Source organism: Fukomys damarensis, unplaced genomic scaffold (genome assembly GCF_012274545.1).
Source record: "Fukomys damarensis isolate Sample0158 unplaced genomic scaffold, DMR_v1.0_HiC HiC_scaffold_19, whole genome shotgun sequence".
Lineage (NCBI taxonomy): Eukaryota > Metazoa > Chordata > Mammalia > Rodentia > Bathyergidae > Fukomys > Fukomys damarensis.
In genome coordinates, this window is record NW_022900931.1 from 66,771,153 (window position 1) to 66,778,945 (window position 7,793).

General features: G+C 51.7%; 1 pseudogene; it reads right to left on the reverse strand.

Moving 5' to 3' along the window:
• Positions 1 to 4,515: 4,515 nt before the first annotated feature.
• On the reverse strand, positions 4,516 to 4,659 carry LOC117286999 (annotated as a pseudogene).
• Between the last annotated feature and the right edge of the window lie 3,134 nt (positions 4,660 to 7,793).

Below are 7,793 nucleotides of genomic sequence, written 5' to 3' on the forward strand. Positions count from 1 at the left end.
TTCCAGCGCGCTGGCTTCTTGCTAAATTGCTAAATTGCCCAGGCTCGCTTTGAACTCAGGATTCTCCTGCCTCGGCCTCCCAAATGCTGCGGTCCCAGGAGGGCACCACTGTGGTAGGCTCTGACCACCCACGAACCATCGCAGCTGTGGCTTCTTGGGCCAGCCTGAGGTAGGGTGTGGATGTAGGGACGGAGTGCAGGGTTTGTTACTTCCGTGTTGATGAATCTGGTCAACTGTTTTTAGTGTAGTGTGAGGGTCAAGTCAGTAGCCGCGCATGGTGCTCTTGTCTGTGATCCCAGCACTCTGGAGGCTGAGGCAGGAGGATCCAGGCAAGGTTGAAGCCCCCCCTGGACTACACAGTGAGTTCAACGACAGCGAGAACTACAGAGTGAGACCCTGTCTCAAAAATAAAAGACTTAATGACCAGTCAGAGTACAGACACAATGCAGGAACAAACCACGTCCTTGACAATGAACAGCTGTGACTGGTCTGATATGGATCTTCATGATTCGGTACATCGTGTGCTGTCACAAACGGACTTGGTGCACTCGTGTGAAATAAGGAGACGTTTTCTGAATTCTGGGCCCTGCAATTTTCTGTTGCTTTTGGCTGGATCAGCATCCTCAGCTGTCATCGTTGCTGTTGCCACTGTGATGTCATAAGGCTTCAACTAACACTTGACACTTTCTGTTTTCTTCTCGTTGTTGTTTGGTTTTTGAGACAAGAGTCTTGCTATATAGCTCAGGTTGGCTTCAAATTCTTGGCGATCCTCCTGCCTCAGCCTCCCAGCTGCTGGGTTCACAGGCGTGTACTCCCACACGATTCAGTGGACTGTGAAGCCCAGCGGACGAGAGGTTGTGACCTGGGCGAAGGATTCGTGGGGTAAAATCGCTGACAGCCATGTTGCCAGTGCACTGTAAGGGCCTCCCGAAGGACGGCTCTGGCTGGACTGGAGAGACTGGGCTAAGGTTTCCACAGGAAATGGAGTCACAAGAAACTCAGGGCTTGGAGAGTTCTGACTATGTTGCCAAAGATGATGATTGAACTGGAATAAATGTAGGGTTTTTTTTTACATGAATAATGTAGATTGCTGTATATTAAAAAAATTAAGGGCTGGGGATTTAGCTCAGTGGTTCCATTGCCTGCCTTGCAAGCGCAAGGACCCAACCCAAGTTTGATCCCCAGAACCAAAAAAAAAAAAAAAAAAAAAAAAAAAAAAAAAAAAAAAAAAAAAAAAAAAAAAGACATCCCCTGAGAATAAGCCCTATCATGTATTTTGGAGGAAAAAACATAGGACTTGGTCTTATTTTCAGGGAAATATGGTACCAGTGTGAGCAGGGACACGTTTTGACCTGGACACTGCCACCACCTGGGAAAAGCACAGGGGCCCTAGAAAAAAGCTGAAAATCGCTAAGCTCCAAACCTGCACCTCTTGGAAGAAAACAACACATTCAAAGTCACAGAGAATTTCTTTTTTATTTGTGTGGGGGTTTCTGTTGGGTTGTTTGTTTGTTTGTTTTTTGAGACAGAGTCCATGTAGTGCAGGCTGGGAGTGATCCTCCTGCCTCAGGATCCTGGTGCTGAGATTATAGGCCAGTGCCACCCCACCCAGCTGAAAATTCGCTTCCTTTTCCCTGCTTAGTACATAGCTGTCAGTACCTACATAATATAACATCAACACTAAATAGCACGACTATGTGCAGTTCATAACTGTGGCCGTCTGCACACATCCAACTCAGAGCAAAGGTACGTGAAAGAGAAAGCACAGCTGAATGCTTTGATAAAAGTAAGAAAACGAGGGCTGCCGAGCCGGAGTGAGGGCGCACGCCTGTCATCCCAGCACTCAGGCTGAGGCAGGAGGATCGCTTCGAGTTGAGACCAGCCTGGGCCACGGAGTGAGGTCCAGGTCAGACTGAACTACACAGTGAGACCCTGTCTCAAAAAAACCGAAAACAAAACTGATTCCCGGTTATAAATTGTGGCCACTGAGGCCTTCTCCGTTTAGACACCAAGACAAAGGCAAAGGTCAGCACGAAGGCCGACTTCCTTCCTGTGCTTTTGTCTCAGGATTCGGGCCGCACTGGTGTCAGGAAGTGAGCTCTCCAGGCGTGGCTGCCAGTCGGGGGACACTAGCGGTGGGCTGTGGCTCGGGACAGGTACCCGGGAGGGACGAGGGGCAGAAGGGGGCGCAGCTCAAGGATCGAGTGCTGCCCAGCACGCTCAGGGCCCTAGGTGGGGCCTCTGCGCTGCCAAACTACCATTTCCCAAGTTGCTAACGAGGTGCCGTGTAGATGCTGGCCCACGGAGCCTGGGTACCCGTGTACAGCGAGGGATGAAGTGAGCCCCGGAAAGTTCACGATCCCTGGCCCTGGCCGGAAACCCTGCCCCTTCCTGACAGGCAGATGTGGACGCCTGGCCGGAGTCCCCTGAGGCACGCGTGCTATGGCTTAAAATGCAGTCCACAGACCGTGAGATTGACCTGTTCGAAGTGCACCCCTCTGGTCTTCATTTCATTCGCAGGGTTTGCAGCCGTCACAGTAGAATTCTAGAGTATTTCTACACCCCTGAAACGGCCTCTGCGGACCAGAGGACCACAGTCCTCATTCCTCACCCATAAGGAATCCCTGATCCAGTTTCTGTCTGAATTTGTCTGCTCCGGACGTTTCAAGTAAATGGAATCATACGATTTAAAAAAACAAAGCGAGGACTGAGCACCGCACTCCGTCAGAAATGCCTCGGGAACAGATTTAGCGACTTACAGATGAAAGCGGGCATCGCCGCAAACTAACCTAACTGTACTCATTTTCCGTACAAATGCACAGCTCGCACATCGCAAAAGCCTTCCGCCCTACCACAGAGCCTGCGCAGGGCCGGGCGCGCAGCCCCTGCCATCTGCCGGGGTCCGCCCCGCACGGCGCACGTCCCCGCGCCACGCAGAAGGGCAGTTACCTAGAAACTGAAGTCTTTCGAGAACTTTAAACATTTTTGAGCCAAAACGCTCAACGAAAGATGCACCTGAAAAATGAAATACTCAGGTACCTTTGCAATTTAAAAAAATTCAGATTCAGCCAGGTGCACACACCTGTAATCCCAGCAATCAGGAGGCTGAGGCAGGAGGATGGCTGACAGTTCAAGGCCAGCCTGACCTACATAGTGAGACCCTATCTCAAAAACAAATTAAAATACGGGTGTGGGTGTGAATGAATTTACCATTAGAGCCACTCCCCTTACCCTTTTTGGCGTTTTACTTTGAGACAAGAACTTGCGATCCTCCCGTCTCACCCTCCCAGAGGGCTGGGACTGAGACGCGCACCGCCAGGCCCCTCCCGGCGGATTCCGCGCTGTGCTCGCCCTGCCTTCCTTTGGGGCTCCCTGGCGCCCCCGCCTGGACACAGGTGTAATAGCCGTCCGTGATGACCCGGAGCACCAGCTGGAGGTGGAAGAGGAACCCCGCCTTCCTGGCTGTGGGAGCCCAGTCTCGCTGCACGGTCCAGCCTGGCCTCCAGGACAAGCGTGCGCCACCGCGCCCGGCCCCCCCCATCTGTCTTTGATTTTGCTCTACGCGTTATCTGTACCTTGGATTCCTCACATGAGAGACCATACAGCATTTAAGCTCGTGTGTCTGATCACGCTCTCGAGGTGCATCCTTTCTCCTACAAATGACTCATTTACCCTTCTTCACGGCGGAGTAATACTCCACAGTGTGTACACGTTTTCTTTGTCCATTCCTCTGTTGGCGGACACATGGGACACTCCCAAGATCTACCTGTGAACCATGGTGCTGGAAACATGACTGTGCGTAGATCACTGTAATATGATGTCTTTTTGCGGGGGGGTTGAGACAGGGTCTCACTATGCAGTTGAGACCGACCTGGAACTCACTATGTAGCCCAGGCTGGTCTCGAACTCACAGCGATCCTCCTGCCTCAGCCTCCCGGTGTAATATGATGTCTTTAAGTCTTGTGGGTTAGAAGGGAATAGCTGAGTTGAACGGAATTTCTAGGTTTTGTTTTTAAGGAATCTACTGATGCCCATGGCTGTACCACTTTTACACTTCCACCAAAGGGCTCCTTCTCCTCACCCCTTACCCCGCTTTTGTCCTTATTTGATTTTCTGACTGTGCCCGTCCTTTCTGGTCGCACTGGCCTCTTGTGAGCTGGTGTACTCAGTATTTGTTAAATAAAGCACAGCTCCAAAGATAAATGGTGGTGCACACCTGTAATCTGGAAGCTGAGGCAGGAGGATCACCATGAGTTCAAGCCCAGCCTGTACTACGTGGTGAGACCCTGTCTCAACAAACAAAAAATAATTTTTAAGGCGGGGAATTTAGCTCAGTGGTTCCACTGCCTGCCTCACAAGTACAAAGTCCTGAAGCCGGGCATGGTGGCGCACGCCTGTAATCCCAGCACTCTGGGGGCTGAGGCAGGAGGATCTCTGTGAGTTCGAGACCAGCCGGGGCTACATAGTGAGTTCCAGGTCAGTCTCAACTACATAGTGAGACCCTGTCTCAAAAAAAAAAAATGTGCAAGGTCCTGAGTTCAATACCCAGTACAAAAAAAAAAAAAACCCAATAATAATAATTTTTTTTTTGTACCAAGGATTGAACTCAGATGCCTGCACTTGCTACACTTGATCTTAGCCAAAAGTCTGAGAAGCGATGGGTCCTTGCACTTGCGAGGCAGGCGGTGGCACCACTGAGCTGAACCCCCAGCCCAATAATTTTTATTTTATTAATTAATTTTAATTTTAAAATATATTTTTAGATCTCAGAAATTAAAATAAAGCAATGACTTCCACAGCAAACAGCAGGGACCCCGATTTCACAGCTCCTGCACTAGTAGCACAGGCACAGGTAAGAGGTTTAAGACCTCATCCCAGGTAGCGATAAACGCTGGCAGTGCGAGACGCGTTTGTAAAGCAGATCCTGGGGCGGTTTCTGTGGCTGTTTGTCTGTCCGACAGGAGGGGGCAGCAAATCCTCCTTCCTGCGGTTGAGGCCTGCCGAGGGTAGGGTAGGCTGGATGGACAGGGGCCGTCACACCACTGCCCAGGACTCGGGCTGTCTCGGGATGTTGTGTTTGTTGGGGTTTAGTTTTGTTGTTGTTTATTTTTTGGTTCTGGGGATGGAACTCACACTTTCGAGGCAGGGGCAGCACCACTGAGCCAAATCCCCAGCCCTAAAATTTATTTTTGTGGAGGGTCTCAGTCATCCAGGCTGGCCTTGAACGTATGGTGACCCTCCTGCCTACAGTCCTACTTTTCTTATTGCTGAGACAAACGACCCAACACTCAAAGTTAAGGGAGGAAACGCGTATTGTTTTCATTAGATCCATTATGTGGATAATTGTGCTAAGGCTATGGCTCTTGGGCTCTAGATGATTTATCTAACTTTCCTTTTTATTTTTTAGTTTTTTGAGACAGGGTCTCACTATGTAGTTGAGACTGACCTGGAAGTCACTCTGTAGCCCAGGCTGGTCTCGAACTCACAGCGATCCTCCTGCCTCAGCCTCCTGAGTGCTGGAATTACAGCTGTGAGCCACCAAGCCCAGCTATTAACTACCTTCCCTTTTTTGCCAGACTTTGTCCTCCACAAGCAGCGTGAAACTCCGACCCGCTGCTCACTTTCGGATTCTACATCCCTAAGATAGCAGGAAAGTTCACTAATTCTTTTCTCGTGTCTTCTGAGTTTCCCCCTTCCACCCAGCCAGTGGGCAGGTGAAGAGCGCAGGCTCCCCGGTCGGTGGGGTCCACAGCCCCTTCCGGCCAGAAGAAACTATAGAGAGCTCCAGTCCCTCAGCACCACCTACAGAATCGTGGGGACACAGTGGACCCTCAAGTTACAGACAGCCTCACACGCAAACAACCTGGATTACGACCAGAATTTTAGTTTTAAGTTCCGATCAGAGTATCGAGTTACGACCCAAATGCCGGTCGTTCCTGTGTGGGGTTAACTGAGAAATCCTGGGCTGATGTCCCTGCCTGGAAGAAAGTGTGGCCTCCAGTTATGCTGGAGAGAGACTCTGAAGGCCGTGCAGAGGCGCCTGAGCCTTCAGCTGACCCTGTGGTGGGTGACGCTGTCACAGCCCAGTGCACAGGCTCGCGGGTAGGCAGCAGCGATGCTGAGGAACTGGCGGAGAAACACTCAGAGGAGCTGTCCACGGAGCCACTTCACAGCAAGAGAGAATGGCAGCTGGGGAGCTTTCTGGGTTGTTTGTTTGTTTGTTTGTTTGTTTGTTTTTGGTATCGGGGATCGAACTCAGGACCTTGCACTTGCGAGGCAGGCAGTGTCGCTACTGAGCTAAGTCGGAAGAGGAGGCAGACATCTACAATCAGTGCACAGCTCTTTGGGACTGAGCCTCACTACGTAGTTCAGGCCGATCTTGGTTTTTTTGTTTGCTTTGTTTTTTTGAGAAGGGGTCGCGTATGTAGCCCAGGCTGGCCTCGAACTCACAGCGATCCTCCTGCCTCAGCCTCCCGAGTGCTGGGATGACAGGCGTGCGCCACCACGCCCGGCTAAAATTCTCCTACAAGAAAGGGAAAAATGAAAAAGGGGATACAGCCACACACATTTGTAGAGAGGCCCCACCCAGGTGGAGAAAAAGCGAATCGATGCATTTTCCTGCTTAGTGACAACGTCCTTTCCACTACAGCTACAGAACATCGGTAAAGAAAAAACAGAAACAGGGGGTTTGGCTCAATGACGCCGCCGCCTGCCTCGCAAGCGCAAAGACCCGAGTTAGATCCCTGGTACCAAAAAGAAAGGCAGAAACACACAACCTTCGACCGTGCTTTAGTTCTGAAAGGGCTGAGGCCCAGTGAGTCAGAAGCGGGTCCCGAACAGCAACCATCGCACCGCCTTCCTGCGGGCCAAAGGCGTCAGCTTGAGCGGTGACTACCGCACGGATTCTTGTTTCCGGTACACGAGGCACCTTTCACAACCTTTGGGGGAATTAGGAAAATTACTGCCGTTTCTGGTGACCGAGGTGCCTTACACCACCCTCTTCTGTATGAAAACGTTAGTCGAGGGGAGGTTCGGGACTCATTGCGGGTATTTCTGATTTCTTATGAGAAAAAAGTCTCGACTTACAACCAACTTGAGTCTCAACCAGCTCTTGCGAACGAACTGAGTTCTTACGTCAAGGGTCCCCGGCTGCGTCTCTCTGGGGGAAGCCGGACCAGAAGGCCGGGCAGGAGCGTGCAGCTCCGGGACGCAGGCGCAGAACAGTCCCGAGCCCAGCGCCACTTCTCGCGAGAACTCGGGACGCCCAGATGCCAGGCCGGCCCGAGAGGGCGACGCGGGAGGAGCGGGGCGCTCAGTGGCCCCTGTGTCTCTCCTGCAGGGAGGCCGCCCTCACGCTGAGGGGTGCGCTGCTTCCCTGCATCCATTTGGCCCAAACTCTGCTGCACAGCCTATTTCTTCTCCCCTCTTTAATAACACTTCGCTACCGTTGGTCCTGAGCTAGAAACCCCTCCTGAAGGACACCCCAGCACTCCAAACCTGCTCACCCTGAGCAGGGAGGGCCGGGGGCCAGGGCTCACCGGTGGACGCCCTGGGCAGACAGAGCCCTGGGATGGACACAGCGAAGACGTGTCCTCTTCCCAGCTCCCCTGTAAACATGCACTAATAAAAGAATAAATAAACGGAAAAATACTGTGTCTGTCATACCAGAGGCGTGTCTGCTAGTTTCTTTGTGTTTTGTTTCGGGACTGGAACTCAGGACCTTGCCCTTGCCAGGCAGGTGTGGCGCCACTGAGCTACATCCCTAGCAGCACTGTTCTCCCAGAGGGAATCTG